General features: G+C 52.4%; 34 non-coding genes and 8 pseudogenes across 34 annotated transcripts; all 42 read right to left on the bottom strand.

The window, feature by feature from the left end:
* Positions 1–524: 524 nt before the first annotated feature.
* Positions 525–643, bottom strand: LOC138217880 (5S ribosomal RNA; annotated as a pseudogene).
* Positions 644–1,180: 537 nt separating this feature from the next.
* LOC138217143 (5S ribosomal RNA) lies at positions 1,181–1,299 on the bottom strand. Its single transcript, XR_011180856.1, has one exon. It is a non-coding gene; the product is annotated as a 5S ribosomal RNA (ribosomal RNA).
* A 537-nt stretch (positions 1,300–1,836) lies between these two features.
* On the bottom strand, positions 1,837–1,955 carry LOC138244781 (5S ribosomal RNA). Its single transcript, XR_011193396.1, has one exon. It is a non-coding gene; the product is annotated as a 5S ribosomal RNA (ribosomal RNA).
* A 537-nt stretch (positions 1,956–2,492) lies between these two features.
* Positions 2,493–2,611, bottom strand: LOC138217144 (5S ribosomal RNA). Its single transcript, XR_011180857.1, has one exon. It is a non-coding gene; the product is annotated as a 5S ribosomal RNA (ribosomal RNA).
* A 537-nt stretch (positions 2,612–3,148) lies between these two features.
* On the bottom strand, positions 3,149–3,267 carry LOC138216595 (5S ribosomal RNA). Its single transcript, XR_011180307.1, has one exon. It is a non-coding gene; the product is annotated as a 5S ribosomal RNA (ribosomal RNA).
* A 537-nt stretch (positions 3,268–3,804) lies between these two features.
* LOC138217480 (5S ribosomal RNA) lies at positions 3,805–3,923 on the bottom strand. The gene has a single exon (XR_011181192.1). It is a non-coding gene; the product is annotated as a 5S ribosomal RNA (ribosomal RNA).
* Positions 3,924–4,460: 537 nt separating this feature from the next.
* On the bottom strand, positions 4,461–4,579 carry LOC138216999 (5S ribosomal RNA). The gene has a single exon (XR_011180712.1). It is a non-coding gene; the product is annotated as a 5S ribosomal RNA (ribosomal RNA).
* A 537-nt stretch (positions 4,580–5,116) lies between these two features.
* LOC138244238 (5S ribosomal RNA) lies at positions 5,117–5,235 on the bottom strand. Its single transcript, XR_011192851.1, has one exon. It is a non-coding gene; the product is annotated as a 5S ribosomal RNA (ribosomal RNA).
* A 537-nt stretch (positions 5,236–5,772) lies between these two features.
* On the bottom strand, positions 5,773–5,891 carry LOC138216865 (5S ribosomal RNA). Its single transcript, XR_011180578.1, has one exon. It is a non-coding gene; the product is annotated as a 5S ribosomal RNA (ribosomal RNA).
* Positions 5,892–6,428: 537 nt separating this feature from the next.
* On the bottom strand, positions 6,429–6,547 carry LOC138244239 (5S ribosomal RNA). Its single transcript, XR_011192852.1, has one exon. It is a non-coding gene; the product is annotated as a 5S ribosomal RNA (ribosomal RNA).
* Positions 6,548–7,084: 537 nt separating this feature from the next.
* Positions 7,085–7,203, bottom strand: LOC138217323 (5S ribosomal RNA). Its single transcript, XR_011181035.1, has one exon. It is a non-coding gene; the product is annotated as a 5S ribosomal RNA (ribosomal RNA).
* Positions 7,204–7,740: 537 nt separating this feature from the next.
* On the bottom strand, positions 7,741–7,859 carry LOC138216500 (5S ribosomal RNA). Its single transcript, XR_011180212.1, has one exon. It is a non-coding gene; the product is annotated as a 5S ribosomal RNA (ribosomal RNA).
* Positions 7,860–8,396: 537 nt separating this feature from the next.
* LOC138244285 (5S ribosomal RNA) lies at positions 8,397–8,515 on the bottom strand. The gene has a single exon (XR_011192898.1). It is a non-coding gene; the product is annotated as a 5S ribosomal RNA (ribosomal RNA).
* Positions 8,516–9,052: 537 nt separating this feature from the next.
* LOC138217908 (5S ribosomal RNA) lies at positions 9,053–9,171 on the bottom strand (annotated as a pseudogene).
* A 537-nt stretch (positions 9,172–9,708) lies between these two features.
* Positions 9,709–9,827, bottom strand: LOC138217082 (5S ribosomal RNA). The gene has a single exon (XR_011180795.1). It is a non-coding gene; the product is annotated as a 5S ribosomal RNA (ribosomal RNA).
* A 538-nt stretch (positions 9,828–10,365) lies between these two features.
* On the bottom strand, positions 10,366–10,484 carry LOC138216196 (5S ribosomal RNA). The gene has a single exon (XR_011179908.1). It is a non-coding gene; the product is annotated as a 5S ribosomal RNA (ribosomal RNA).
* A 537-nt stretch (positions 10,485–11,021) lies between these two features.
* Positions 11,022–11,140, bottom strand: LOC138244241 (5S ribosomal RNA). Its single transcript, XR_011192854.1, has one exon. It is a non-coding gene; the product is annotated as a 5S ribosomal RNA (ribosomal RNA).
* Positions 11,141–11,677: 537 nt separating this feature from the next.
* On the bottom strand, positions 11,678–11,796 carry LOC138244744 (5S ribosomal RNA). Its single transcript, XR_011193359.1, has one exon. It is a non-coding gene; the product is annotated as a 5S ribosomal RNA (ribosomal RNA).
* A 537-nt stretch (positions 11,797–12,333) lies between these two features.
* Positions 12,334–12,452, bottom strand: LOC138217764 (5S ribosomal RNA; annotated as a pseudogene).
* Positions 12,453–12,988: 536 nt separating this feature from the next.
* On the bottom strand, positions 12,989–13,107 carry LOC138217027 (5S ribosomal RNA). The gene has a single exon (XR_011180740.1). It is a non-coding gene; the product is annotated as a 5S ribosomal RNA (ribosomal RNA).
* A 537-nt stretch (positions 13,108–13,644) lies between these two features.
* LOC138217083 (5S ribosomal RNA) lies at positions 13,645–13,763 on the bottom strand. Its single transcript, XR_011180796.1, has one exon. It is a non-coding gene; the product is annotated as a 5S ribosomal RNA (ribosomal RNA).
* A 537-nt stretch (positions 13,764–14,300) lies between these two features.
* LOC138217228 (5S ribosomal RNA) lies at positions 14,301–14,419 on the bottom strand. Its single transcript, XR_011180940.1, has one exon. It is a non-coding gene; the product is annotated as a 5S ribosomal RNA (ribosomal RNA).
* Positions 14,420–14,956: 537 nt separating this feature from the next.
* LOC138217084 (5S ribosomal RNA) lies at positions 14,957–15,075 on the bottom strand. The gene has a single exon (XR_011180797.1). It is a non-coding gene; the product is annotated as a 5S ribosomal RNA (ribosomal RNA).
* A 538-nt stretch (positions 15,076–15,613) lies between these two features.
* Positions 15,614–15,732, bottom strand: LOC138216197 (5S ribosomal RNA). The gene has a single exon (XR_011179909.1). It is a non-coding gene; the product is annotated as a 5S ribosomal RNA (ribosomal RNA).
* A 537-nt stretch (positions 15,733–16,269) lies between these two features.
* Positions 16,270–16,388, bottom strand: LOC138244242 (5S ribosomal RNA). The gene has a single exon (XR_011192855.1). It is a non-coding gene; the product is annotated as a 5S ribosomal RNA (ribosomal RNA).
* A 537-nt stretch (positions 16,389–16,925) lies between these two features.
* On the bottom strand, positions 16,926–17,044 carry LOC138245007 (5S ribosomal RNA). Its single transcript, XR_011193624.1, has one exon. It is a non-coding gene; the product is annotated as a 5S ribosomal RNA (ribosomal RNA).
* A 537-nt stretch (positions 17,045–17,581) lies between these two features.
* On the bottom strand, positions 17,582–17,700 carry LOC138216405 (5S ribosomal RNA). The gene has a single exon (XR_011180117.1). It is a non-coding gene; the product is annotated as a 5S ribosomal RNA (ribosomal RNA).
* Positions 17,701–18,233: 533 nt separating this feature from the next.
* Positions 18,234–18,352, bottom strand: LOC138217930 (5S ribosomal RNA; annotated as a pseudogene).
* A 537-nt stretch (positions 18,353–18,889) lies between these two features.
* Positions 18,890–19,008, bottom strand: LOC138244243 (5S ribosomal RNA). The gene has a single exon (XR_011192856.1). It is a non-coding gene; the product is annotated as a 5S ribosomal RNA (ribosomal RNA).
* Positions 19,009–19,545: 537 nt separating this feature from the next.
* LOC138218803 (5S ribosomal RNA) lies at positions 19,546–19,664 on the bottom strand (annotated as a pseudogene).
* A 536-nt stretch (positions 19,665–20,200) lies between these two features.
* On the bottom strand, positions 20,201–20,319 carry LOC138244745 (5S ribosomal RNA). Its single transcript, XR_011193360.1, has one exon. It is a non-coding gene; the product is annotated as a 5S ribosomal RNA (ribosomal RNA).
* Positions 20,320–20,856: 537 nt separating this feature from the next.
* Positions 20,857–20,975, bottom strand: LOC138216521 (5S ribosomal RNA). The gene has a single exon (XR_011180233.1). It is a non-coding gene; the product is annotated as a 5S ribosomal RNA (ribosomal RNA).
* Positions 20,976–21,512: 537 nt separating this feature from the next.
* On the bottom strand, positions 21,513–21,631 carry LOC138218450 (5S ribosomal RNA; annotated as a pseudogene).
* A 537-nt stretch (positions 21,632–22,168) lies between these two features.
* LOC138218849 (5S ribosomal RNA) lies at positions 22,169–22,287 on the bottom strand (annotated as a pseudogene).
* Positions 22,288–22,824: 537 nt separating this feature from the next.
* On the bottom strand, positions 22,825–22,943 carry LOC138217497 (5S ribosomal RNA). The gene has a single exon (XR_011181209.1). It is a non-coding gene; the product is annotated as a 5S ribosomal RNA (ribosomal RNA).
* Positions 22,944–23,480: 537 nt separating this feature from the next.
* LOC138244244 (5S ribosomal RNA) lies at positions 23,481–23,599 on the bottom strand. The gene has a single exon (XR_011192857.1). It is a non-coding gene; the product is annotated as a 5S ribosomal RNA (ribosomal RNA).
* A 537-nt stretch (positions 23,600–24,136) lies between these two features.
* On the bottom strand, positions 24,137–24,255 carry LOC138218540 (5S ribosomal RNA; annotated as a pseudogene).
* Positions 24,256–24,792: 537 nt separating this feature from the next.
* LOC138244245 (5S ribosomal RNA) lies at positions 24,793–24,911 on the bottom strand. Its single transcript, XR_011192858.1, has one exon. It is a non-coding gene; the product is annotated as a 5S ribosomal RNA (ribosomal RNA).
* A 537-nt stretch (positions 24,912–25,448) lies between these two features.
* On the bottom strand, positions 25,449–25,567 carry LOC138216901 (5S ribosomal RNA). The gene has a single exon (XR_011180614.1). It is a non-coding gene; the product is annotated as a 5S ribosomal RNA (ribosomal RNA).
* Positions 25,568–26,104: 537 nt separating this feature from the next.
* On the bottom strand, positions 26,105–26,223 carry LOC138245112 (5S ribosomal RNA). The gene has a single exon (XR_011193726.1). It is a non-coding gene; the product is annotated as a 5S ribosomal RNA (ribosomal RNA).
* A 537-nt stretch (positions 26,224–26,760) lies between these two features.
* On the bottom strand, positions 26,761–26,879 carry LOC138217229 (5S ribosomal RNA). The gene has a single exon (XR_011180941.1). It is a non-coding gene; the product is annotated as a 5S ribosomal RNA (ribosomal RNA).
* Positions 26,880–27,416: 537 nt separating this feature from the next.
* On the bottom strand, positions 27,417–27,535 carry LOC138244247 (5S ribosomal RNA). Its single transcript, XR_011192860.1, has one exon. It is a non-coding gene; the product is annotated as a 5S ribosomal RNA (ribosomal RNA).
* Positions 27,536–27,779: the final 244 nt, after the last annotated feature.

The raw sequence follows: 27,779 nt of genomic DNA on the forward strand, positions 1-27,779 counted from the left end.
GCTGGCACCCTTCTTATTGAGAGGACAGCTCCGTCACCTCTTTTACGATGCTGCTTTTTTTCCCTTGCGTTTTTCTCTTCTTCCCACGTTCTCTCTCTTCACTGCCTTCGTCCCCGCTCTATTTCACTTCAGCCTTTCACTCTTGCTTCCTTCCAATGAGGACGGAGCTGCGGGAGAAAGGGCGCTATAGAGGATCGCTGTGGAGAGCTGCTGCTGTGCTTTGACATCTGAGCTCTGTGGAAAACGATCTCAATACAATTCTGAAAAACGCGACTCTCCGAACGCCAGCCGAACAAGTCTCCACAGCCGAAGCGCTGTGTCTCTTTTCAGTTGGCGATAAACCTTTCCTCGATCCTTTGCGGACTTGTAAAACTGTTCCTGATCAGAATAAAAAACGCTCACGCTAATACACAAGCACCCGTGTCTCGCCAAAGCTGACAAATAAACAGACGGACAAGCCGCACTGCACGTGTGAACAGGGGAATGAGCGAGCGAGCGGGGATAGGGCGCCTCCTGCGCTTAAAAGCTTGCAGCACCTGGTATTCCCAGGCGGTCTCCCATCCAAGTACTAACCAGGCCCATCCCTGTTTAGCTTCCAAGATCAGACGAGATCAGGCGTGCTCAAGGGGGTGTGGCCGTAAGCGAGAGCAAGGCTCGCTGGCACCCTTCTTATTGAGAGGACAGCTCCGTCACCTCTTTTACGACGCTGCTTTTTTTCCCTTGCGTTTTTCTCTTCTTCCCACGTTCTCTCTCTTCACTGCCTTCGTCCCCGCTCTATTTCACTTCAGCCTTTCACTCTTGCTTCCTTCCAATGAGGACGGAGCTGCGGGAGAAAGGGCGCTATAGAGGATCGCTGTGGAGAGCTGCTGCTGTGCTTTGACATCTGAGCTCTGTGGAAAACGATCTCAATACAATTCTGAAAAACGCGACTCTCCGAACGCCAGCCGAACAAGTCTCCACAGCCGAAGCGCTGTGTCTCTTTTCAGCTGGCGATAAACCTTTCCTCGATCCTTTGCGGACTTGTAAAACTGTTCCTGATCAGAATAAAAAACGCTCACGCTAATACACAAGCACCCGTGTCTCGCCAAAGCTGACAAATAAAGAGACGGACAAGCCGCACTGCACGTGTGAACAGGGGAATGAGCGAGCGAGCGGGGATAGGGCGCCTCCTGCGCTTAAAAGCTTACAGCACCTGGTATTCCCAGGCGGTCTCCCATCCAAGTACTAACCAGGCCCATCCCTGTTTAGCTTACGAGATCAGACGAGATCAGGCGTGCTCAAGGGGGTGTGGCCGTAAGCGAGAGCAAGGCTCGCTGGCACCCTTCTTATTGAGAGGACAGCTCCGTCACCTCTTTTACGACGCTGCTTTTTTTCCCTTGCGTTTTTCTCTTCTTCCCACGTTCTCTCTCTTCACTGCCTTCGTCCCCGCTCTATTTCACTTCAGCCTTTCACTCTTGCTTCCTTCCAATGAGGACGGAGCTGCGGGAGAAAGGGTGCTATAGAGGATCGCTGTGGAGAGCTGCTGCTGTGCTTTGACATCTGAGCTCTGTGGAAAACGATCTCAATACAATTCTGAAAAACGCGACTCTCCGAACGCCAGCCGAACAAGTCTCCACAGCCGAAGCGCTGTGTCTCTTTTCAGCTGGCGATAAACCTTCCCTCGATTCTTTGCGGACTTGTAAAACTGTTCCTGATCAGAATAAAAAACGCTCACGCTAATACACAAGCACCCGTGTCTCGCCAAAGCTGACAAATAAAGAGACGGACAAGCCGCACTGCACGTGTGAACAGGGGAATGAGCGAGCGAGCGGGGATAGGGCGGCTCCTGCGCTTAAAAGCTTACAGCACCTGGTATTCCCAGGCGGTCTCCCATCCAAGTACTAACCAGGCCCATCCCTGTTTAGCTTCCGAGATCAGACGAGATCAGGCATGCTCAAGGTGGTGTGGCCGTAAGCGAGAGCAAGGCTCGCTGGCACCCTTCTTATTGAGAGGACAGCTCCGTCACCTCTTTTACGACGCTGCTTTTTTTCCCTTGCATTTTTCTCTTCTTCCCACGTTCTCTCTCTTCACTGCCTTCGTCCCCGCTCTATTTCACTTCAGCCTTTCACTCTTGCTTCCTTCCAATGAGGACGGAGCTGCGGGAGAAAGGGCGCTATAGAGGATCGCTGTGGAGAGCTGCTGCTGTGCTTTGACATCTGAGCTCTGTGGAAAACGATCTCAATACAATTCTGAAAAACGCGACTCTCCGAACGCCAGCCGAACAAGTCTCCACAGCCGAAGCGCTGTGTCTCTTTTCAGCTGGCGATAAACCTTTCCTCGATCCTTTGCGGACTTGTTAAACTGTTCCTGATCAGAATAAAAAACGCTCACGCTAATACACAAGCACCCGTGTCTCGCCAAAGCTGACAAATAAACAGACGGACAAGCCGCACTGCACGTGTGAACAGGGGAATGAGCGAGCGAGCGGGGATAGGGCGCCTCCTGCGCTTAAAAGCTTACAGCACCTGGTATTCCCAGGCGGTCTCCCATCCAAGTACTAACCAGGCCCATCCCTGTTTAGCTTACGAGATCAGACGAGATCAGGCGTGCTCAAGGGGGTGTGGCCGTAAGCGAGAGCAAGGCTCGCTGGCACCCTTCTTATTGAGAGGACAGCTCCGTCACCTCTTTTACGACGCTGCTTTTTTTCCCTTGCGTTTTTCTCTTCTTCCCACGTTCTCTCTCTTCACTGCCTTCGTCCCCGCTCTATTTCACTTCAGCCTTTCACTCTTGCTTCCTTCCAATGAGGACGGAGCTGCGGGAGAAAGGGTGCTATAGAGGATCGCTGTGGAGAGCTGCTGCTGTGCTTTGACATCTGAGCTCTGTGGAAAACGATCTCAATACAATTCTGAAAAACGCGACTCTCCGAACGCCAGCCGAACAAGTCTCCACAGCCGAAGCGCTGTGTCTCTTTTCAGCTGGCGATAAACCTTTCCTCGATCCTTTGCGGACTTGTAAAACTGTTCATGATCAGAATAAAAAACGCTCACGCTAATACACAAGCACCCGTGTCTCGCCAAAGCTGACAAATAAACAGACGGACAAGCCGCACTGCACGTGTGAACAGGGGAATGAGCGAGCGAGCGGGGATAGGGCGTCTCCTGCGCTTAAAAGCTTACAGCACCTGGTATTCCCAGGCGGTCTCCCATCCAAGTACTAACCAGGCCCATCCCTGTTTAGCTTCCGAGATTAGACGAGATCAGGTGTGCTCAAGGGGGTGTGGCCGTAAGCGAGAGCAAGGCTCGCTGGCACCCTTCTTATTGAGAGGACAGCTCCGTCACCTCTTTTACGACGCTGCTTTTTTTCCCTTGCGTTTTTCTCTTCTTCCCACGTTCTCTCTCTTCACTGCCTTCGTCCCCGCTCTATTTCACTTCAGCCTTTCACTCTTGCTTCCTTCCAATGAGGACGGAGCTGCGGGAGAAAGGGCGCTATAGAGGATCGCTGTGGAGAGCTGCTGCTGTGCTTTGACATCTGAGCTCTGTGGAAAACGATCTCAATACAATTCTGAAAAACGCGACTCTCCGAACGCCAGCCGAACAAGTCTCCACAGCCGAAGCGCTGTGTCTCTTTTCAGCTGGCGATAAACCTTTCCTCGATCCTTTGCGGACTTGTAAAACTGTTCCTGATCAGAATAAAAAACGCTCACGCTAATACACAAGCACCCGTGTCTCGCCAAAGCTGACAAATAAACAGACGGACAAGCCGCACTGCACGTGTGAACAGGGGAATGAGCGAGCGAGCGGGGATAGGGCGCCTCCTGCGCTTAAAAGCTTGCAGCACCTGGCATTCCCAGGCGGTCTCCCATCCAAGTACTAACCAGGCCCATCCCTGTTTAGCTTCCGAGATCAGACGAGATCAGGCGTGCTCAAGGGGGTGTGGCCGTAAGCGAGAGCAAGGCTCGCTGGCACCCTTCTTATTGAGAGGACAGCTCCGTCACCTCTTTTACGACGCTGCTTTTTTTCCCTTGCGTTTTTCTCTTCTTCCCACGTTCTCTCTCTTCACTGCCTTCGTCCCCGCTCTATTTCACTTCAGCCTTTCACTCTTGCTTCCTTCCAATGAGGACGGAGCTGCGGGAGATAGGGCGCTATAGAGGATCGCTGTGGAGAGCTGCTGCTGTGCTTTGACATCTGAGCTCTGTGGAAAACGATCTCAATACAATTCTGAAAAACGCGACTCTCCGAACGCCAGCCGAACAAGTCTCCACAGCCGAAGCGCTGTGTCTCTATTCAGCTGGCGATAAACCTTCCCTCGATTCTTTGCGGACTTGTTAAACTGTTCCTGATCAGAATAAAAAACGCTCACGCTAAAACACAAGCACCCGTGTCTCGCCAAAGCTGACAAATAAACAGACGGACAAGCCGCACTGCACGTGTGAACAGGGGAATGAGCGAGCGAGCGGGGATAGGGCGCCTCCTGCGCTTAAAAGATTACAGCACCTGGTATTCCCAGGCGGTCTCCCATCCAAGTACTAACCAGGCCCATCCCTGTTTAGCTTCCGAGATCATACGAGATCAGGCGTGCTCAAGGGGGTGTGGCCGTAAGCGAGAGCAAGGCTCGCTGGCACCCTTCTTATTGAGAGGACAGCTCCGTCACCTCTTTTACGACGCTGCTTTTTTTCCCTTGCGTTTTTCTCTTCTTCCCACGTTCTCTCTCTTCACTGCCTTCGTCCCCGCTCTATTTCACTTCAGCCTTTCACTCTTGCTTCCTTCCAATGAGGACGGAGCTGCGGGAGAAAGGGCGCTATAGAGGATCGCTGTGGAGAGCTGCTGCTGTGCTTTGACATCTGAGCTCTGTGGAAAACGATCTCAATACAATTCTGAAAAACGCGACTCTCCGAACGCCAGCCGAACAAGTCTCCACAGCCGAAGCGCTGTGTCTCTATTCAGCTGGCGATAAACCTTCCCTCGATTCTTTGCGGACTTGTTAAACTGTTCCTGATCAGAATAAAAAACGCTCACGCTAATACACAAGCACCCGTGTCTCGCCAAAGCTGACAAATAAACAGACGGACAAGCCGCACTGCACGTGTGAACAGGGGAATGAGCGAGCGAGCGGGGATAGGGCGCCTCCTGCGCTTAAAAGCTTACAGCACCTGGTATTCCCAGGCGGTCTCCCATCCAAGTACTAACCAGGCCCATCCCTGTTTAGCTTCCGAGATCAGACGAGATCAGGCGTGCTCAAGGGGGTGTGGCCGTAAGCGAGAGCAAGGCTCGCTGGCACCCTTCTTATTGAGAGGACAGCTCCGTCACCTCTTTTACGACGCTGCTTTTTTTCCCTTGCGTTTTTCTCTTCTTCCCACGTTCTCTCTCTTCACTGCCTTCGTCCCCGCTCTATTTCACTTCAGCCTTTCACTCTTGCTTCCTTCCAATGAGGACGGAGCTGCGGGAGAAAGGGCGCTATAGAGGATCGCTGTGGAGAGCTGCTGCTGTGCTTTGACATCTGAGCTCTGTGGAAAACGATCTCAATACAATTCTGAAAAACGCGACTCTCCGAACGCCAGCCGAACAAGTCTCCACAGCCGAAGCGCTGTGTCTCTTTTCAGCTGGCGATAAACCTTCCCTCGATTCTTTGCGGACTTGTTAAACTGTTCCTGATCAGAATAAAAAACGCTCACGCTAATACACAAGCACCCGTGTCTCGCCAAAGCTGACAAATAAACAGACGGACAAGCCGCACTGCACGTGTGAACAGGGGAATGAGCGAGCGAGCGGGGATAGGGCGCCTCCTGCGCTTAAAAGCTTACAGCACCTGGTATTCCCAGGCGGTCTCCCATCCAAGTACTAACCAGGCCCATCCCTGTTTAGCTTCCGAGATCAGACAAGATCAGGCGTGCTCAAGGGGGTGTGGCCGTAAGCGAGAGCAAGGCTCGCTGGCACCCTTCTTATTGAGAGGACAGCTCCGTCACCTCTTTTACGACGCTGCTTTTTTTCCCTTGCGTTTTTCTCTTCTTCCCACGTTCTCTCTCTTCACTGCCTTCGTCCCCGCTCTATTTCACTTCAGCCTTTCACTCTTGCTTCCTTCCAATGAGGACGGAGCTGCGGGAGAAAGGGCGCTATAGAGGATCGCTGTGGAGAGCTGCTGCTGTGCTTTGACATCTGAGCTCTGTGGAAAACGATCTCAATACAATTCTGAAAAACGCGACTCTCCGAACGCCAGCCGAACAAGTCTCCACAGCCGAAGCGCTGTGTCTCTTTTCAGCTGGCGATAAACCTTTCCTCGATCCTTTGCGGACTTGTTAAACTGTTCCTGATCAGAATAAAAAACGCTCACGCTAATACACAAGCACCCGTGTCTCGCCAAAGCTGACAAATAAACAGACGGACAAGCCGCACTGCACGTGTGAACAGGGGAATGAGCGAGCGAGCGGGGATAGGGCGCCTCCTGCGCTTAAAAGCTTACAGCACCTGGTATTCCCAGGCGGTCTCCCATCCAAGTACTAACCAGGCCCATCCCTGTTTAGCTTCCGAGATCAGACGAGATCAGGCGTGCTCAAGGGGGTGTGGCCGTAAGCGAGAGCAAGGCTCGCTGGCACCCTTCTTATTGAGAGGACAGCTCCGTCACCTCTTTTACGACGCTGCTTTTTTTCTCTTGCGTTTTTCTCTTCTTCCCACGTTCTCTCTCTTCACTGCCTTCGTCCCCGCTCTATTTCACTTCAGCCTTTCACTCTTGCTTCCTTCCAATGAGGACGGAGCTGCGGGAGAAAGGGCGCTATAGAGGATCGCTGTGGAGAGCTGCTGCTGTGCTTTGACATCTGAGCTCTGTGGAAAACGATCTCAATACAATTCTGAAAAACGCGACTCTCCGAACGCCAGCCGAACAAGTCTCCACAGCCGAAGCGCTGTGTCTCTTTTCAGCTGGCGATAAACCTTTCCTCGATCCTTTGCGGACTTGTAAAACTGTTCCTGATCAGAATAAAAAACGCTCACGCTAATACACAAGCACCCGTGTCTCGCCAAAGCTGACAAATAAACAGACGGACAAGCCGCACTGCTCGTGTGAACAGGGGAATGAGCGAGCGAGCGGGGATAGGGCGCCTCCTGCGCTTAAAAGCTTACAGCACCTGGTATTCCCAGGCGGTCTCCCATCCAAGTACTAACCAGGCCGATCCCTGTTTAGCTTCCGAGATCAGATGAGATCAGGCGTGCTCAAGGGGGTGTGGCCGTAAGCGAGAGCAAGGCTCGCTGGCACCCTTCTTATTGAGAGGACAGCTCCGTCACCTCTTTTACGACGCTGCTTTTTTTCTCTTGCGTTTTTCTCTTCTTCCCACGTTCTCTCTCTTCACTGCCTTCGTCCCCGCTCTATTTCACTTCAGCCTTTCACTCTTGCTTCCTTCCAATGAGGACGGAGCTACGGGAGAAGGGGCGCTATAGAGGATCGCTGTGGAGAGCTGCTGCTGTGCTTTGACATCTGAGCTCTGTGGAAAACGATCTCAATACAATTCTGAAAAACGCGACTCTCCGAACGCCAGCCGAACAAGTCTCCACAGCCGAAGCGCTGTGTCTCTTTTCAGTTGGCGATAAACCTTTCCTCGATCCTTTGCGGACTTGTAAAACTGTTCCTGATCAGAATAAAAAACGCTCACGCTAATACACAAGCACCCGTGTCTCGCCAAAGCTGAGAAATAAACAGACGGACAAGCCGCACTGCACGTGTGAACAGGGGAATGAGCGAGCGAGCGGGGATAGGGCGCCTCCTGCGCATAAAAGCTTACAGCACCTGGTATTCCCAGGCGGTCTCCCATCCAAGTACTAACCAGGCCCATCCCTGTTTAGCTTCCAAGATCAGACGAGATCAGGCGTGGTCAAGGGGGTGTGGCCGTAAGCGAGAGCAAGGCTCGCTGGCACCCTTCTTATTGAGAGGACAGCTCCGTCACCTCTTTTACGACGCTGCTTTTTTTCCCTTGCGTTTTTCTCTTCTTCCCACGTTCTCTCTCTTCACTGCCTTCGTCCCCGCTCTATTTCACTTCAGCCTTTCACTCTTGCTTCCTTCCAATGAGGACGGAGCTGCGGGAGAAAGGGCGCTATAGAGGATCGCTGTGGAGAGCTGCTGCTGTGCTTTGACATCTGAGCTCTGTGGAAAACGATCTCAATACAATTCTGAAAAACGCGACTCTCCGAACGCCAGCCGAACAAGTCTCCACAGCCGAAGCGCTGTGTCTCTTTTCAGCTGGCGATAAACCTTTCCTCGATCCTTTGCGGACTTGTAAAACTGTTCCTGATCAGAATAAAAAACGCTCACGCTAATACACAAGCACCCGTGTCTCGCCAAAGCTGACAAATAAACAGACGGACAAGCCGCACTGCTCGTGTGAACAGGGGAGTGAGCGAGCGAGCGGGGATAGGGCGCCTCCTTTGCTTAAAAGCTTACAGCACCTGGTATTCCCAGGCGGTCTCCCATCCAAGTACTAACCAGGCCCATCCCTGTTTAGCTTCTGAGATCAGACGAGATCAGGCGTGCTCAAGGGGGTGTGGCCGTAAGCGAGAGCAAGGCTCGCTGGCACCCTTCTTATTGAGAGGACAGCTCCGTCACCTCTTTTACGACGCTGCTTTTTTTCTCTTGCGTTTTTCTTTTCTTCCCACGTTCTCTCTCTTCACTGCCTTCGTCCCCGCTCTATTTCACTTCAGCCTTTCACTCTTGCTTCCTTCCAATGAGGACGGAGCTGCGGGAGAAAGGGCGCTATAGAGGATCGCTGTGGAGAGCTGCTGCTGTGCTTTGACATCTGAGCTCTGTGGAAAACGATCTCAATACAATTCTGAAAAACGCGACTCTCCGAACGCCAGCCGAACAAGTCTCCACAGCCGAAGCGCTGTGTCTCTTTTCAGCTGGCGATAAACCTTTCCTCGATCCTTTGCGGACATGTAAAACTGTTCCTGATCAGAATAAAAAACGCTCACGCTAATACACAAGCACCCGTGTCTCGCCAAAGCTGACAAATAAACAGACGGACAAGCCGCACTGCACGTGTGAACAGGGGAATGAGCGAGCGAGCGGGGATAGGGCGCCTCCTGCGCTTAAAAGCTTACAGCACCTGGTATTCCCAGGCGGTCTTCCATCCAAGTACTAACCAGGCCCATCCCTGTTTAGCTTCCGAGATCAGACGAGATCAGGCGTGCTCAAGGGGATGTGGCCATAAGCGAGAGAAAGGCTCGCTGGCACCCTTCTTATTGAGAGGACAGCTCCGTCACCTCTTTTACGACGCTGCTCTTTTTCCCTTGCGTTTTTCTCTTCTTCCCACGTTCTCTCTCTTCACTGCCTTCGTCCCCGCTCTATTTCACTTCAGCCTTTCACTCTTGCTTCCTTCCAATGAGGACGGAGCTGCGGGAGAAAGGGCGCTATAGAGGATCGCTGTGGAGAGCTGCTGCTGTGCTTTGACATCTGAGCTCTGTGGAAAACGATCTCAATACAATTCTGAAAAACGCGACTCTCCGAACGCCAGCCGAACAAGTCTCCACAGCCGAAGCGCTGTGTCTCTTTTCAGCTGGCGATAAACCTTTCCTCGATCCTTTGCGGACTTGTAAAACTGTTCCTGATCAGAATAAAAAACGCTCACGCTAATACACAAGCACCCGTGTCTCGCCAAAGCTGACAAATAAACAGACGGACAAGCCGCACTGCACGTGTGAACAGGGGAATGAGCGAGCGAGCGGGGATAGGGCGCCTCCTGCGCTTAAAAGCTTACAGCACCTGGTATTCCCAGGCGGTCTCCCATCCAAGTACTAACCAGGCCCATCCCTGTTTAGCTTCCGAGATCAGACGAGATCAGGCGTGCTCAAGGGGGTGTGGCCGCAAGTAAGAGCAAGGCTCGCTGGCACCCTTCTTATTGAGAGGACAGCTCCGTCACCTCTTTTACGACGCTGCTCTTTTTCCCTTGCGTTTTTATCTTCTTCCCACGTTCTCTCTCTTCACTGCCTTCGTCCCCGCTCTATTTCACTTCAGCCTTTCACTCTTGCTTCCTTCCAATGAGGACGGAGCTGCGGGAGAAAGGGCGCTATAGAGGATCGCTGTGGAGAGCTGCTGCTGTGCTTTGACATCTGAGCTCTGTGGAAAACGATCTCAATACAATTCTGAAAAACGCGACTCTCCGAACGCCAGCCGAACAAGTCTCCACAGCCGAAGCGCTGTGTCTCTTTTCAGCTGGCGATAAACCTTTCCTCGATCCTTTGCGGACTTGTAAAACTGTTCCTGATCAGAATTAAAAAACGCTCACGCTAATACACAAGCACCCGTGTCTCGCCAAAGCTGACAAATAAACAGACGGACAAGCCGCACTGCACGTGTGAACAGGGGAATGAGCAAGCGAGCGGGGATAGGGCGCCTCCTGCGCTTAAAAGCTTACAGCACCTGGTATTCCCAGGCGGTCTCCCATCCAAGTACTAACCAGGCCCATCCCTGTTTAGCTTCCGAGATCAGACGAGATCAGGCGTGCTCAAGGGGGTGTGACCATAAGCGAGAGCAAGGCTCGCTGGCACCCTTCTTATTGAGAGGACAGCTCCGTCACCTCTTTTACGACGCTGCTTTTTTTCCCTTGCGTTTTTCTCTTCTTCCCACGTTCTCTCTCTTCACTGCCTTCGTACCCGCTCTATTTCACTTCAGCCTTTCACTTTTGCTTCCTTCCAATGAGGACGGAGCTGCGGGAGAAAGGGCGCTATAGAGGATCGCTGTGGAGAGCTGCTGCTGTGCTTTGACATCTGAGCTCTGTGGAAAACGATCTCAATACAATTCTGAAAAACGCGACTCTCCGAACGCCAGCCGAACAAGTCTCCACAGCCGAAGCGCTGTGTCTCTTTTCAGCTGGCGATAAACCTTTCCTCGATCCTTTGCGGACTTGTTAAACTGTTCCTGATCAGAATAAAAAACGCTCACGCTAATACACAAGCACCCGTGTCTCGCCAAAGCTGACAAATAAACAGACGGACAAGCCGCACTGCACGTGTGAACAGGGGAATGAGCGAGCGAGCGGGGATAGGGCGCTTCCTGCGCTTAAAAGCTTACAGCACCTGGTATTCCCAGGCGGTCTCCCATCCAAGTACTAACCAGGCCCATCCCTGTTTAGCTTCCGAGATCAGACGAGATCAGGCGTGCTCAAGGGGGTGTGGCCGTAAGCGAGAGCAAGGCTCGCTGGCACCCTTCTTATTGAGAGGACAGCTCCGTCACCTCTTTTACGACGCTGCTTTTTTTCCCTTGCGTTTTTCTCTTCTTCCCACGTTCTCTCTCTTCACTGCCTTCGTCCCCGCTCTATTTCACTTCAGCCTTTCACTCTTGCTTCCTTCCAATGAGGACGGAGCTGCGGGAGAAAGGGCGCTATAGAGGATCGCTGTGGAGAGCTGCTGCTGTGCTTTGACATCTGAGCTCTGTGGAAAACGATCTCAATACAATTCTGAAAAATGCGACTCTCCGAACGCCAGCCGAACAAGTCTCCACAGCCGAAGCGCTGTGTCTCTTTTCAGCTGGCGATAAACCTTTCCTCGATCCTTTGCGGACTTGTTAAACTGTTCCTGATCAGAATAAAAAACGCTCACGCTAATACACAAGCACCCGTGTCTCGCCAAAGCTGACAAATAAACAGACGGACAAGCCGCACTGCACGTGTGAACAGGGGAATGAGCGAGCGAGCGGGGATAGGGCGCCTCCTGCGCTAAAAAGCTTACAGCACCTGGTATTCCCAGGCGGTCTCCCATCCAAGTACTAACCAGGCCCATCCCTGTTTAGCTTCCGAGATCAGACGAGATCAGGAGTGCTCAAGGGGGTGTGGCCGTAAGCGAGAGCAAGGCTCGCTGGCACCCTTCTTATTGAGAGGACATCTCCGTCACCTCTTTTACGACGCTGCTTTTTTTCCCTTGCGTTTTTCTCTTCTTCCCACGTTCTCTCTCTTCACTGCCTTCGTCCCCGCTCTATTTCACTTCAGCCTTTCACTCTTGCTTCCTTCCAATGAGGACGGAGCTGCGGGAGAAAGGGCGCTATAGAGGATCGCTGTGGAGAGCTGCTGCTGTGCTTTGACATCTGAGCTCTGTGGAAAACGATCTCAATACAATTCTGAAAAACGCGACTCTCCGAACGCCAGCCGAACAAGTCTCCACAGCCGAAGCGCTGTGTCTCTTTTCAGCTGGCGATAAACCTTTCCTTGATCCTTTGCGGACTTGTTAAACTGTTCCTGATCAGAATAAAAAACGCTCACGCTAATACACAAGCACCTGTGTCTCGCCAAAGCTGAAAAATAAACAGACGGACAAGCCGCACTGCACGTGTGAACAGGGGAATGAGCCAGCGAGCGGGGATAGGGCGCCTCCTGCGCTTAAAAGCTTACAACACCTGGTATTCCCAGGCGGTCTCCCATCCAAGTACTAACCAGGCCCATGCCTGTTTAGCTTCCGAGATCAGACGAGATCAGGCGTGCTCAAGGGGGTGTGGCCGTAAGCGAAAGCAAGGCTCGCTGGCACCCTTCTTATTGAGAGGACAGCTCCGTCACCTCTTTTACGACGCTGCTTTTTTCCCTTGCGTTTTTCTCTTCTTTCCACGTTCTCTCTCTTCACTGCCTTCGTCCCCGCTCTATTTCACTTCAGCCTTTCACTCTTGCTTCCTTCCAATGAGGACGGAGCTGCGGGAGAAAGGGCGCTATAGAGGATCGCTGTGGAGAGCTGCTGCTGTGCTTTGACATCTGAGCTCTGTGGAAAACGATCTCAATACAATTCTGAAAAACGCGACTCTCCGAACGCCAGCCGAACAAGTCTCCACAGCCGAAGCGCTGTGTCTCTTTTCAGCTGGCGATAAACCTTTCCTCGATCCTTTGCGGACTTGTAAAACTGTTCCTGATCAGAATAAAAAACGCTCACGCTAATACACAAGCACCCGTGTCTCGCCAAAGCTGACAAATAAACAGACGGACAAGCCGCACTGCACGTGTGAAGAGGGGAATGAGCCAGCGAGCGGGGATAGGGCGCCTCCTGCGCTTAAAAGCTTACAGCACCGGGTATTCCCAGGCGGTCTCCCATCCAAGTACTAACCAGGCCCATCCCTGTTTAGCTTCCAAGATCAGACGAGATCAGGCGTGCTCAAGGGGGTGTGGCCGTAAGCGAGAGCAAGGCTCGCTGGCACCCTTCTTATTGAGAGGACAGCTCCGTCACCTCTTTTACGACGCTGCTTTTTTTCTCTTGCGTTTTTCTCTTCTTCCCACGTTCTCTCTCTTCACTGCCTTCGTCCCCGCTCTATTTCACTTCAGCCTTTCACTCTTGCTTCCTTCCAATGAGGACGGAGCTGCGGGAGAAAGGGCGCTATAGAGGATCGCTGTGGAGAGCTGCTGCTGTGCTTTGACATCTGAGCTCTGTGGAAAACGATCTCAATACAATTCTGAAAAACGCGACTCTCCGAACGCCAGCCGAACAAGTCTCCACAGCCGAAGCGCTGTGTCTCTTTTCAGCTGGCGATAAACCTTTCCTCGATCCTTTGCGGACATGTAAAACTGTTCCTAATCAGAATAAAAAACGCTCACGCTAATACACAAGCACCCGTGTCTCGCCAAAGCTGACAAATAAACAGACGGACAAGCCGCACTGCACGTGTGAACAGGGGAATGAGCGAGCGAGCGGGGATAGGGCGCCTCCTGCGCTTAAAAGCTTACAGCACCTGGTATTCCCAGGCGGTCTCCCATCCAAGTACTAACCAGGCCCATCCCTGTTTAGCTTCCGAGATCAGACGAGATCAGGCGTGCTCAAGGGGGTGTGGCCGCAAGTAAGAGCAAGACTCGCTGGCACCCTTCTTATTGAGAGGACAGCTCCGTCACCTCTTTTACGACGCTGCTCTTTTTCCCTTGCGTTTTTATCTTCTTCCCACGTTCTCTCTCTTCACTGCCTTCGTCCCCGCTCTATTTCACTTCAGCCTTTCACTCTTGCTTCCTTCCAATGAGGACGGAGCTGCGGGAGAAAGGGCGCTATAGAGGATCGCTGTGGAGAGCTGCTGCTGTGCTTTGACATCTGAGCTCTGTGGAAAACGATCTCAATACAATTCTGAAAAACGCGACTCTCCGAACGCCAGCCGAACAAGTCTCCACAGCCGAAGCGCTGTGTCTCTTTTCAGCTGGCGATAAACCTTTCCTCGATCATTTGCGGACTTGTTAAACTGTTCCTGATCAGAATAAAAAACGCTCACGCTAATACACAAGCACCCGTGTCTCGCCAAAGCTGACAAATAAACAGACGGACAAGCCGCACTGCACGTGTGAACAGGGGAATGAGCCAGCGAGCGGGGATAGGGCGCCTCCTGCGCTTAAAAGCTTACAGCACCTGGTACTCCCAGGCGGTCTCCCATCCAAGTACTAACCAGGCCCATCCCTGTTTAGCTTCCAAGATCAGACGAGATCAGGCGTGCTCAAGGGGGTGTGGCCGTAAGCGAGAGCAAGGCTCGCTGGCACCCTTCTTATTGAGAGGACAGCTCCGTCACCTCTTTTACGACGCTGCTCTTTTTCCCTTGCGTTTTTCTCTTCTTCCCACGTTCTCTCTCTTCACTGCCTTCGTCCCCGCTCTATTTCACTTCAGCCTTTCACTCTTGCTTCCTTCCAATGAGGACGGAGCTGCGGGAGAAAGGGCGCTATAGAGGATCGCTGTGGAGAGCTGCTGCTGTGCTTTGACATCTGAGCTCTGTGGAAAACGATCTCAATACAATTCTGAAAAACGCGACTCTCCGAACGCCAGCCGAACAAGTCTCCACAGCCGAAGCGCTGTGTCTCTTTTCAGCTGGCGATAAACCTTTCCTCGATCCTTTGCGGACTTGTAAAACTGTTCCTGATCAGAATAAAAAACGCTCACGCTAATACACAAGCACCCGTGTCTCGCCAAAGCTGACAAATAAACAGACGGACAAGCCGCACTGCACGTGTGAACAGGGGAATGAGCGAGCGAGCGGGGATAGGGCGCCTCCTGCGCTTAAAAGCTTACAGCACCTGGTATTCCCAGGCGGTCTCCCATCCAAGTACTAACCAGGCCCATCCCTGTTTAGCTTCCGAGATCAGACGAGATCAGGCGTGCTCAAGGGGGTGTGGCCGCAAGTAAGAGCAAGGCTCGCTGGCACCCTTCTTATTGAGAGGACAGCTCCGTCACCTCTTTTACGACGCTGCTCTTTTTCCCTTGCGTTTTTATCTTCTTCCCACGTTCTCTCTCTTCACTGCCTTCGTCCCCGCTCTATTTCACTTCAGCCTTTCACTCTTGCTTCCTTCCAATGAGGACGGAGCTGCGGGAGAAAGGGCGCTATAGAGGATCGCTGTGGAGAGCTGCTGCTGTGCTTTGACATCTGAGCTCTGTGGAAAACGATCTCAATACAATTCTGAAAAACGCGACTCTCCGAACGCCAGCCGAACAAGTCTCCACAGCCGAAGCGCTGTGTCTCTTTTCAGCTGGCGATAAACCTTTCCTCGATCCTTTGCGGACTTGTAAAACTGTTCCTGATCAGAATTAAAAAACGCTCACGCTAATACACAAGCACCCGTGTCTCGCCAAAGCTGACAAATAAACAGACGGACAAGCCGCACTGCACGTGTGAACAGGGGAATGAGCAAGCGAGCGGGGATAGGGCGCCTCCTGCGCTTAGAAGCTTACAGCACCTGGTATTCCCAGGCGGTCTCCCATCCAAGTACTAACCAGGCCCATCCCTGTTTAGCTTCCGAGATCAGACGAGATCAGGCGTGCTCAAGGGGGTGTGACCATAAGCGAGAGCAAGGCTCGCTGGCACCCTTCTTATTGAGAGGACAGCTCCGTCACCTCTTTTACGACGCTGCTTTTTTTCCCTTGCGTTTTTCTCTTCTTCCCACGTTCTCTCTCTTCACTGCCTTCGTACCCGCTCTATTTCACTTCAGCCTTTCACTTTTGCTTCCTTCCAATGAGGACGGAGCTGCGGGAGAAAGGGCGCTATAGAGGATCGCTGTGGAGAGCTGCTGCTGTGCTTTGACATCTGAGCTCTGTGGAAAACGATCTCAATACAATTCTGAAAAACGCGACTCTCCGAACGCCAGCCGAACAAGTCTCCACAGCCGAAGCGCTGTGTCTCTTTTCAGCTGGCGATAAACCTTTCCTCGATCCTTTGCGGACTTGTTAAACTGTTCCTGATCAGAATAAAAAACGCTCACGCTAATACACAAGCACCCGTGTCTCGCCAAAGCTGACAAATAAACAGACGGACAAGCCGCACTGCACGTGTGAACAGGGGAATGAGCGAGCGAGCGGGGATAGGGCGCTTCCTGCGCTTAAAAGCTTACAGCACCTGGTATTCCCAGGCGGTCTCCCATCCAAGTACTAACCAGGCCCATCCCTGTTTAGCTTCCGAGATCAGACGAGATCAGGCGTGCTCAAGGGGGTGTGGCCGTAAGCGAGAGCAAGGCTCGCTGGCACCCTTCTTATTGAGAGGACAGCTCCGTCACCTCTTTTACGACGCTGCTTTTTTTCCCTTGCGTTTTTCTCTTCTTCCCACGTTCTCTCTCTTCACTGCCTTCGTCCCCGCTCTATTTCACTTCAGCCTTTCACTCTTGCTTCCTTCCAATGAGGACGGAGCTGCGGGAGAAAGGGCGCTATAGAGGATCGCTGTGGAGAGCTGCTGCTGTGCTTTGACATCTGAGCTCTGTGGAAAACGATCTCAATACAATTCTGAAAAATGCGACTCTCCGAACGCCAGCCGAACAAGTCTCCACAGCCGAAGCGCTGTGTCTCTTTTCAGCTGGCGATAAACCTTTCCTCGATCCTTTGCGGACTTGTTAAACTGTTCCTGATCAGAATAAAAAACGCTCACGCTAATACACAAGCACCCGTGTCTCGCCAAAGCTGACAAATAAACAGACGGACAAGCCGCACTGCACGTGTGAACAGGGGAATGAGCGAGCGAGCGGGGATAGGGCGCCTCCTGCGCTTAAAAGCTTACAGCACCTGGTATTCCCATTCGGTCTCCCATCCAAGTACTAACCAGGCCCATCCCTGTTTAGCTTCCGAGATCAGACGAGATCAGGTGTGCTCAAGGGGGTGTGGCCGTAAGCAAGAGCAAGGCTCGCTGGCACCCTTCTTATTGAGAGGACAGCTCCGTCACCTCTTTTACGACGCTGCTCTTTTTCCCTTGCGTTTTTCTCTTCTTCCCACGTTCTCTCTCTTCACTGCCTTCGTCCCCGCTCTATTTCACTTCAGCCTTTCACTCTTGCTTCCTTCCAATGAGGACGGAGCTGCGGGAGAAAGGGCGCTATAGAGGATCGCTGTGGAGAGCTGCTGCTGTGCTTTGACATCTGAGCTCTGAGGAAACCGATCTCAATACAATTCTGAAAAACGCGACTCTCCGAACGCCAGCCGAACAAGTCTCCCCAGCCGAAGCGCTGTGTCTTTTTTCAGCTGGCGATAAACCTTTCCTCGATCATTTGCGGACTTGTTAAACTGTTCCTGATCAGAATAAAAAACGCTCACGCTAATACACAAGCACCCGTGTCTCGCCAAAGCTGACAAATAAACAGACGGACAATCCGCACTGCACGTGTGAACAGGGGAATGAGCGAGCGAGCGGGGATAGGGCGCCTCCTGCGCTTAAAAGCTTACAGCACCTGGTATTCCCATTCGGTCTCCCATCCAAGTACTAACCAGGCCCATCCCTGTTTAGCTTCCGAGATCAGACGAGATCAGGCGTGCTCAAGGGGGTGTGGCCGTAAGCGAGAGCAAGGCTCGCTGGCACCCTTCTTATTGAGAGGACAGCTCCGTCACCTCTTTTACGATGCTGCTTTTTCTCCCTTGCGTTTTTCTCTTCTTCCCACGTTCTCTCTCTTCACTGCCTTCGTCCCCGCTCTATTTCACTTCAGCCTTTCACTCTTGCTTCCTTCCAATGAGGACGGAGCTGCGGGAGAAAGGGCGCTATAGAGGATCGCTGTGGAGAGCTGCTGCTGTGCTTTGACATCTGAGCTCTGTGGAAAACGATCTCAATACAATTCTGAAAAACGCGACTCTCCGAACGCCAGCCGAACAAGTCTCCACAGCCGAAGCGCTGTGTCTCTTTTCATCTGGCGATAAACCTTTCCTCGATCCTTTGCGGACTTGTTAAACTGTTCATGATCAGAATAAAAAACGCTCACGCTAATACACACCCGTGTCTTGCCAAAGCTGACAAATAAACAGACGGACAAGCCGCACTGCACGTGTGAACAGGGGAATGAGCGAGCGAGCGGGGATAGGGCGCCTCCTGCGCTTAAAAGCTTACAGCACCTGGTATTCCCAGGTGGTCTCCCCTCCACGTACTAACCAGGCCCATCCCTGTTTAGCTTCCGAGATCAGACGAGATCAGGCGTGCTCAAGGGGGTGTGGCCGTAAGCGAGAGCAAGGCTCGCTGGCACCCTTCTTATTGAGAGGACAGCTCCGTCACCTCTTTTACGACGCTGCTCTTTTTCCCTTGCGTTTTTCTCTTCTTCCCACGTTCTCTCTCTTCACTGCCTTCGTCCCCGCTCTATTTCACTTCAGCCTTTCACTCTTGCTTCCTTCCAATGAGGACGGAGCTGCGGGAGAAAGGGCGCTATAGAGGATCGCTGTGGAGAGCTGCTGCTGTGCTTTGACATCTGAGCTCTGTGGAAAACGATCTCAATACAATTCTGAAAAACGCGACTCTCCGAACGCCAGCCGAACAAGTCTCCACAGCCGAAGCGCTGTGTCTCTTTTCAGCTGGCGATAAACCTTTCCTCGATCCTTTGCGGACTTGTAAAACTGTTCCTGATCAGAATAAAAAACGCTCACGCTAATACACAAGCACCCGTGTCTCGCCAAAGCTGACAAATAAAGAGACGGACAAGCCGCACTGCACGTGTGAACAGGGGAATGAGCGAGCGAGCGGGGATAGGGCGCCTCCTGCGCTTAAAAGCTTACAGCACCTGGTATTCCCAGGCGGTCTCCCATCCAAGTACTAACCAGGCCCATCCCTGTTTAGCTTCCGAGATCAGACGAGATCAGGCGTGCTCAAGGGGGTGTGGCCGTAAGCGAGAGCAAGGCTCGCTGGCACCCTTCTTATTGAGAGGACAGCTCCGTCACCTCTTTTACGACGCTGCTTTTTTTCCCTTGCGTTTTTCTCTTCTTCCCACGTTCTCTCTCTTCACTGCCTTCGTCCCCGCTCTATTTCACTTCAGCCTTTCACTCTTGCTTCCTTCCAATGAGGACGGAGCTGCGGGAGAAAGGGCGCTATAGAAAATCGCTGTGGAGAGCTGCTGCTGTGCTTTGACATCTGAGCTCTGTGGAAAACGATCTCAATACAATTCTGAAAAACGCGACTCTCCGAACGCCAGCCGAACAAGTCTCCACAGCCGAAGCGCTGTGTCTCTTTTCAGCTGGCGATAAACCTTTCCTCGATCCTTTGCTGACTTGTAAAACTGTTCCTGATCAGAATAAAAAAAGCTCACGCTAATACACAAGCACCCGTGTCTCGCCAAAGCTGACAAATAAACAGACGGACAAGCCGCACTGCACGTGTGAACAGGGGAATGAGCGAGCGAGCGGGGATAGGGCGCCTCCTGCGCTTAAAAGCTTACAGCACCTGGTATTCCCAGGCGGTCTCCCATCCAAGTACTAACCAGGCCCATCTCTGTTTAGCTTCCAAGATCAGACGAGATCAGGAGTGCTCAAGGGTGTGTGGCCGTAAACGAGAGCAAGGCTCGCTGGCACCCTTCTTATTGAGAAGACAGCTCCGTCACCTCTTTTACGACGCTGCTTTTTTCCCTTGCGTTTTTCTCTTCTTCCCACGTTCTCTCTCTTCACTGCCTTCGTCCCCGCTCTATTTCACTTCAGCCTTTCACTCTTGCTTCCTTCCAATGAGGACGGAGCTGCGGGAGAAAGGGCGCTATAGAGGATCGCTGTGGAGAGCTGCTGCTGTGCTTTGACATCTGAGCTCTGTGGAAAACGATCTCAATACAATTCTGAAAAACGCGACTCTCCGAACGCCAGCCGAACAAGTCTCCACAGCTGAAGCGCTGTGTCTCTTTTCAGCTGGTGATAAACCTTTCCTCGATCCTTTGCGGACTTGTAAAACTGTTCCTGATCAGAATAAAAAACGCTCACGCTAATACACAAGCACCCGTGTCTCGCCAAAGCTGACAAATAAACAGACGGACAAGCCGCACTGCACGTGTGAACAGGGGAATGAGCGAGCGAGCGGGGATAGGGCGCCTCCTGCGCTTAAAAGCTTACAGCACCTGGTATTCCCAGGCGGTCTCCCATCCAAGTACTAACCAGGCCCATCCCTGTTTAGCTTCCGAGATCAGACGAGATCAGGAGTGCTCAAGGGGGTGTGGCCGTAAGCGAGAGCAAGGCTCGCTGGCACCCTTCTTATTGAGAGGACAACTCCGTCACCTCTTTTACGACGCTGCTTTTTTTCCCTTGCGTTTTTCTCTTCTTCCCACGTTCTCTCTCTTCACTGCCTTCGTCCCCGCTCTATTTCACTTCAGCCTTTCACTCTTGCTTCCTTCCAATGAGGACGGAGCTGCGGGAGAAAGGGCGCTATAGAGGATCGCTGTGGAGAGCTGCTGCTGTGCTTTGACATCTGAGCTCTGTGGAAAACGATCTCAATACAATTCTGAAAAACGCGACTCTACGAACGCCAGCCGAACAAGTCTCCACAGCCGAAGCGCTGTGTCTCTTTTCAGCTGGCGATAAACCTTTCCTCGATTCTTTGCGGACTTGTAAAACTGTTCCTGATCAGAATAAAAAACGCTCACGCTAATACACAAGCACCCGTGTCTCGCCAAAGCTGACAAATAAACAGACGGACAAGCCGCACTGCACGTGTGAACAGGGGAATGAGCCAGCGAGCGGGGATAGGGCGCTTCCTGCGCTTAAAAGCTTACAGCACCTGGTATTCCCAGGCGGTCTCCCATCCAAGTACTAACCAGGCCCATCCCTGTTTAGCTTCCGAGATCAGACGAGATCAGGCGTGCTCAAGGGGGTGTGGCCGTATGCAAGAGCAAGGCTCGCTGGCACCCTTCTTATTGAGAGGACAGCTCCGTCACCTCTTTTACGACGCTGCTCTTTTTCCCTTGCGTTTTTCTCTTCTTCCCACGTTCTCTCTCTTCACTGCCTTCGTCCCCGCTCTATTTCACTTCAGCCTTTCACTCTTGCTTCCTTCCAATGAGGACGGAGCTGCGGGAGAAAGGGCGCTATAGAGGATCGCTGTGGAGAGCTGCTGCTGTGCTTTGACATCTGAGCTCTGAGGAAACCGATCTCAATACAATTCTGAAAAACGCGACTCTCCGAACGCCAGCCGAACAAGTCTCCCCAGCCGAAGCGCTGTGTCTTTTTTCAGCTGGCGATAAACCTTTCCTCGATCATTTGCGGACTTGTTAAACTGTTCCTGATCAGAATAAAAAACGCTCACGCTAATACACAAGCACCCGTGTCTCGCCAAAGCTGACAAATAAACAGACGGACAAGCCGCACTGCACGTGTGAACAGGGGAATGAGCCAGCGAGCGGGGATAGGGCGCCTCCTGCGTTTAAGAGCTTACAGCACCTGGTACTCCCAGGCGGTCTCCCATCCAAGTACTAACCAGGCCCATCCCTGTTTAGCTTCCAAGATCAGACAAGATCAGGCGTGCTCAAGGGGGTGTGGCCATAAGCGAGAGCAAGGCTCGCTGGCACCCTTCTTATTGAGAGGACAGCTCCGTCACCTCTTTTACGACGCTGCTCTTTTTCCCTTGCGTTTTTCTCTTCTTCCCACGTTCTCTCTCTTCACTGCCATCGTCCCCGCTCTATTTCACTTCAGCCTTTCACTCTTGCTTCCTTCCAATGAGGACGGAGCTGCGGGAGAAAGGGCGCTATAGAGGATCGCTGTGGAGAGCTGCTGCTGTGCTTTGACATCTGAGCTCTGTGGAAAACGATCTCAATACAATTCTGAAAAACGCGACTCTCCGAACGCCAGCCGAACAAGTCTCCACAGCCGAAGCGCTGTGTCTCTTTTCAGCTGGCGATAAACCTTTCCTCGATCCTTTGCGGACTTGTTAAACTGTTCCTGATCAGAATAAAAAACGCTCACGCTAATACACAAGCACCCGTGTCTCGCCAAAGCTGACAAATAAACAGACGGACAAGCCGCACTGCACGTGTGAACAGGGGAATGAGCGAGCGAGCGGGGATAGGGTGCATCCTGCGCTTAAAAGCTTACAGCATCTGGTATTCCCAGGCGGTCTCCCATCCAAGTACTAACCAGGCCCATTCCTGTTTAGCTTCCTAGATCAGACGAGATCAGGCGTGCTCAAGGGGGTGTGGCCGTAAGCGAGAGCAAGGCTCGCTGGCACCCTTCTTATTGAGAGGACAGCTCCGTCACCTCTTTTACGATGCTGCTTTTTTTCCCTTGCGTTTTTCTCTTCTTCCCACGTTCTCTCTCTTCACTGCCTTCGTCCCCGCTCTATTTCACTTCAGCCTTTCACTCTTGCTTCCTTCCAATGAGGACGGAGCTGGGGGAGAAAGGGCGCTATAGAGGATCGCTGTGGAGAGCTGCTGCTGTGCTTTGACATCTGAGCTCTGTGGAAAACGATCTCAATACAATTCTGAAAAACGCGACTCTCCGAACGCCAGCCGAACAAGTCTCCACAGCCGAAGCGCTGTGTCTCTTTTCAGCTGGCGATAAACCTTTCCTCGATCCTTTGCGGACTTGTAAAACTGTTCCTGATCAGAATAAAAAACGCTCACGCTAATACACAAGCACCCGTGTCTCGCCAAAGCTGACAAATAAACAGACGGACAAGCCGCACTGCTCGTGTGAACAGGGGAGTGAGCGAGCGAGCGGGGATAGGGCGCCTCCTGCGCTTAAAAGCTTACAGCACCTGGTATTCCCAGGCGGTCTCCCATCCAAGTACTAACCAGGCCCATCCCTGTTTAGCTTCCGAGATCAGACGAGATCAGGCGTGCTCAAGGGGTTGTGGCCGTAAGCGAGAGCAAGGCTCGCTGGCACCCTTCTTATTGAGAGGACAGCTCCGTCACCTCTTTTACGACGCTGCTTTTTTTCTTTTGCGTTTTTCTCTTCTTCCCACGTTCTCTCTCTTCACTGCCTTCGTCTCCGCTCTATTTCACTTCAGCCTTTCACTCTTGCTTCCTTCCAATGAGGACGGAGCTGCGGGAGAAAGGGCGCTATAGAGGATCGCTGTGGAGAGCTGCTGCTGTGCTTTGACATCTGAGCTCTGTGGAAAACGATCTCAATACAATTCTGAAAAACGCGACTCTCCGAACGCCAGCCGAACAAGTCTCCACAGCCGAAGCGCTGTGTCTCTTTTCAGCTGGCGATAAACCTTTCCTCGATCCTTTGCGGACTTGTAAAACTGTTCCTGATCAGAATAAAAAACGCTCACGCTAATACACAAGCACCCGTGTCTCGCCAAAGCTGACAAATAAACAGACGGACAAGCCGCACTGCTCGTGTGAACAGGGGAGTGAGCGAGCGAGCGGGGATAGGGCGCCTCCTGCGCTTAAAAGCTTACAGCACCTGGTATTCCCAGGCGGTCTCCCATCCAAGTACTAACCAGGCCCATCCCTGTTTAGCTTCCGAGATCAGACGAGATCAGGCGTGCTCAAGGGGGTGTGGCCGTAAGCGAGAGCAAGGCTCGCTGGCACCCTTCTTATTGAGAGGACAGCTCCGTCACCTCTTTTACGACGCTGCTTTTTTTCTCTTGCGTTTTTCTCTTCTTCCCACGTTCTCTCTCTTCACTGCCTTCGTCCCCGCTCTATTTCACTTCAGCCTTTCACTCTTGCTTCCTTCCAATGAGGACGGAGCTGCGGGAGAAAGGGCGCTATAGAGGATCGCTGTGGAGAGTTGCTGCTGTGCTTTGACATCTGAGCTCTGTGGAAAACGATCTCAATACAATTCGTAAAAACGCGACTCTCCGAACGCCAGCCGAACAAGTCTCCACAGCCGAAGCGCTGTGTCTCTTTTCAGCTGGCGATAAACCTTTCCTCGATCCTTTGCGGACTTGTAAAACTGTTCCTGATCAGAATAAAAAACGCTCACGCTAATACACAAGCACCCGTGTCTCGCCAAAGCTGACAAATAAAGAGACGGACAAGCCGCACTGCACGTGTGAACAGGGGAATGAGCGAGCGAGCGGGGATAGGGCGCCTCCTGCGCTTAAAAGCTTAAAGCACCTGGTATTCCCAGGCGGTCTCCCATCCAAGTACTAACCAGGCCCATCCCTGTTTAGCTTCCGAGATCAGACGAGATCAGGCGTGCTCAAGGGGGTGAAACCGTAAGCGAGAGCAAGGGTCGCTGGCACCCTTCTTATTGAGAGAACAGCTCCGTCACCTCTTTTACGACGCTGCTTTTTTTCCCTTGCGTTTTTCTCTTCTTCCCACGTTCTCTCTCTTCACTGCCTTCGTCCCCGCTCTATTTCACTTCAGCCTTACACTCTTGCTTCCTTCCAATGAGGACGGAGCTGCGGGAGAAAGGGCGCTATAGAGGATCGCTGTGGAGAGCTGCTGCTGTGCTTTGACATCTGAGCTCTGTGGAAAACGATCTCAATACAATTCTGAAAAACGCGACTCTACGAACGCCAGCCGAACAAGTCTCCACAGCCGAAGCTCTGTGTCTCTTTTCAGCTGGCGATAAACCTTTCCTCGATTCTTTGCGGACTTGTAAAACTGTTCCTGATCAGAATAAAAAACGCTCACGCTAATACACAAGCACCCGTGTCTCGCCAAAGCTGACAAATAAACAGACGGACAAGCCGCACTGCACGTGTGAACAGGGGAATGAGCCAGCGAGCGGGGATAGGGCGCTTCCTGCGCTTAAAAGCTTACAGCACCTGGTATTCCCAGGCGGTCTCCCATCCAAGTACTAACCAGGCCCATCCCTGTTTAGCTTCCGAGATCAGACGAGATCAGGCGTGCTCAAGGGGGTGTGGCCGTAAGCAAGAGCAAGGCTCGCTGGCACCCTTCTTATTGAGAGGACAGCTCCGTCACCTCTTTTACGACGCTGCTCTTTTTCCCTTGCGTTTTTCTCTTCTTCCCACGTTCTCTCTCTTCACTGCCTTCGTCCCCGCTCTATTTCACTTCAGCCTTTCACTCTTGCTTCCTTCCAATGAGGACGGAGCTGCGGGAGAAAGGGCGCTATAGAGGATCGCTGTGTAGAGCTGCTGCTGTGCTTTGACATCTGAGCTCTGAGGAAACCGATCTCAATACAATTCTGAAAAACGCGACTCTCCGAACGCCAGCCGAACAAGTCTCCCCAGCCGAAGCGCTGTGTCTTTTTTCAGCTGGCGATAAACCTTTCCTCGATCATTTGCGGACTTGTTAAACTGTTCCTGATCAGAATAAAAAACGCTCACGCTAATACACAAGCACCCGTGTCTCGCCAAAGCTGACAAATAAACAGACGGACAAGCCGCACTGCACGTGTGAACAGGGGAATGAGCCAGCGAGCGGGGATAGGGCGCTTCCTGCGCTTAAAAGCTTACAGCACCTGGTATTCCCAGGCGGTCTCCTATCCAAGTACTAACCAGGCCCATCCCTGTTTAGCTTCCGAGATCAGACGAGATCAGGCGTGCTCAAGGGGGTGTGGCCGTAAGCGAGAGCAAGGCTCGCTGGCACCCTTCTTATTGAGAGGACATCTCCGTCACCTCTTTTACGACGCTGCTTTTTTTCCCTTGCGTTTTTCTCTTCTTCCCACGTTCTCTCTCTTCACTGCCTTCGTCCCCGCTCTATTTCACTTCAGCCTTTCACTCTTGCTTCCTTCCAATGAGGACGGAGCTGCGGGAGAAAGGGCGCTATAGAGGATCGCTGTGGAGAGCTGCTGCTGTGCTTTGACATCTGAGCTCTGTGGAAAACGATCTCAATACAATTCTGAAAAACGCGACTCTACGAACGCCAGCCGAACAAGTCTCCACAGCCGAAGCGCTGTGTCTCTTTTCAGCTGGCGATAAACCTTTCCTCGATTCTTTGCGGACTTGTAAAACTGTTCCTGATCAGAATAAAAAACGCTCACGCTAATACACAAGCACCCGTGTCTCGCCAAAGCTGACAAATAAACAGACGGACAAGCCGCACTGCATGTGTGAACAGGGGAATGAGCCAGCGAGCGGGGATAGGGCGCTTCCTGCGCTTAAAAGCTTACAGCACCTGGTATTCCCAGGCGGTCTCCCATCCAAGTACTAACCAGGCCCATCCCTGTTTAGCTTCCGAGATCAGACGAGATCAGGTGTGCTCAAGGGGGTGTGGCCGTAAGCGAGAGCAAGGCTCGCTGGCACCCTTCTTATTGAGAGGACAGCTCCGTCACCTCTTTTACGACGCTGCTCTTTTTCCCTTGCGTTTTTCTCTTCTTCCCACGTTCTCTCTCTTCACTGCCTTCGTCCCCGCTCTATTTCACTTCAGCCTTTCACTCTTGCTTCCTTCCAATGAGGACGGAGCTGCGGGAGAAAGGGCGCTATAGAGGATCGCTGTGGAGAGCTGCTGCTGTGCTTTGACATCTGAGCTCTGAGGAAACCGATCTCAATACAATTCTGAAAAACGCGACTCTCCGAACGCCAGCCGAACAAGTCTCCCCAGCCGAAGCGCTGTGTCTTTTTTCAGCTGGCGATAAACCTTTCCTCGATCATTTGCGGACTTGTTAAACTGTTCCTGATCAGAATAAAAAACGCTCACGCTAATACACAAGCACCCGTGTCTCGCCAAAGCTGACAAATAAACAGACGGACAAGCCGCACTGCACGTGTGAACAGGGGAATGAGCCAGCGAGCGGGGATAGGGCGCCTCCTGCGTTTAAGAGCTTACAGCACCTGGTACTCCCAGGCGGTCTCCCATCCAAGTACTAACCAGGCCCATCCCTGTTTAGCTTCCAAGATCAGACGAGATCAGGCGTGCTCAAGGGGGTGTGGCCGTAAGCGAGAGCAAGGCTCGCTGGCACCCTTCTTATTGAGAGGACAGCTCCGTCACCTCTTTTACGACGCTGCTCTTTTTCCCTTGCGTTTTTCTCTTCTTCCCACGTTCTCTCTCTTCACTGCCATCGTCCCCGCTCTATTTCACTTCAGCCTTTCACTCTTGCTTCCTTCCAATGAGGACGGAGCTGCGGGAGAAAGGGCGCTATAGAGGATCGCTGTGGAGAGCTGCTGCTGTGCTTTGACATCTGAGCTCTGTGGAAAACGATCTCAATACAATTCTGAAAAACGCGACTCTCCGAACGCCAGCCGAACAAGTCTCCACAGCCGAAGCGCTGTGTCTCTTTTCAGCTGGCGATAAACCTTTCCTCGATCCTTTGCGGACTTGTTAAACTGTTCCTGATCAGAATAAAAAACGCTCACGCTAATACACAAGCACCCGTGTCTCGCCAAAGCTGACAAATAAACAGACGGACAAGCCGCACTGCACGTGTGAACAGGGGAATGAGCGAGCGAGCGGGGATAGGGCGCCTCCTGTGCTTAAAAGCTTACAGCACCTGGTATTCCCAGGCGGTCTCCCATCCAAGTACTAACCAGGCCCATCCCTGTTTAGCTTCCGAGATCAGACGAGATCAGGCGTGCTCAAGGGGGTGTGGCCGTAAGCGAGAGCAAGGCTCGCTGGCACCCTTCTTATTGAGAGGACAGCTCCGTCACCTCTTTTACGACGCTGCTTTTTTTCCCTTGCGTTTTTCTCTTCTTCCCACGTTCTCTCTCTTCACTGCCTTCGTCCCCGCTCTATTTCACTTCAGCCTTTCACTCTTGCTTCCTTCCAATGAGGACGGAGCTGCGGGAGAAAGGGCGCTATAGAGGATCGCTGTGGAGAGCTGCTGCTGTGCTTTGACATCTGA

The sequence above is a fragment of the Lepisosteus oculatus genome, chromosome 14, assembly GCF_040954835.1.
Source record: "Lepisosteus oculatus isolate fLepOcu1 chromosome 14, fLepOcu1.hap2, whole genome shotgun sequence".
Lineage (NCBI taxonomy): Eukaryota > Metazoa > Chordata > Actinopteri > Semionotiformes > Lepisosteidae > Lepisosteus > Lepisosteus oculatus.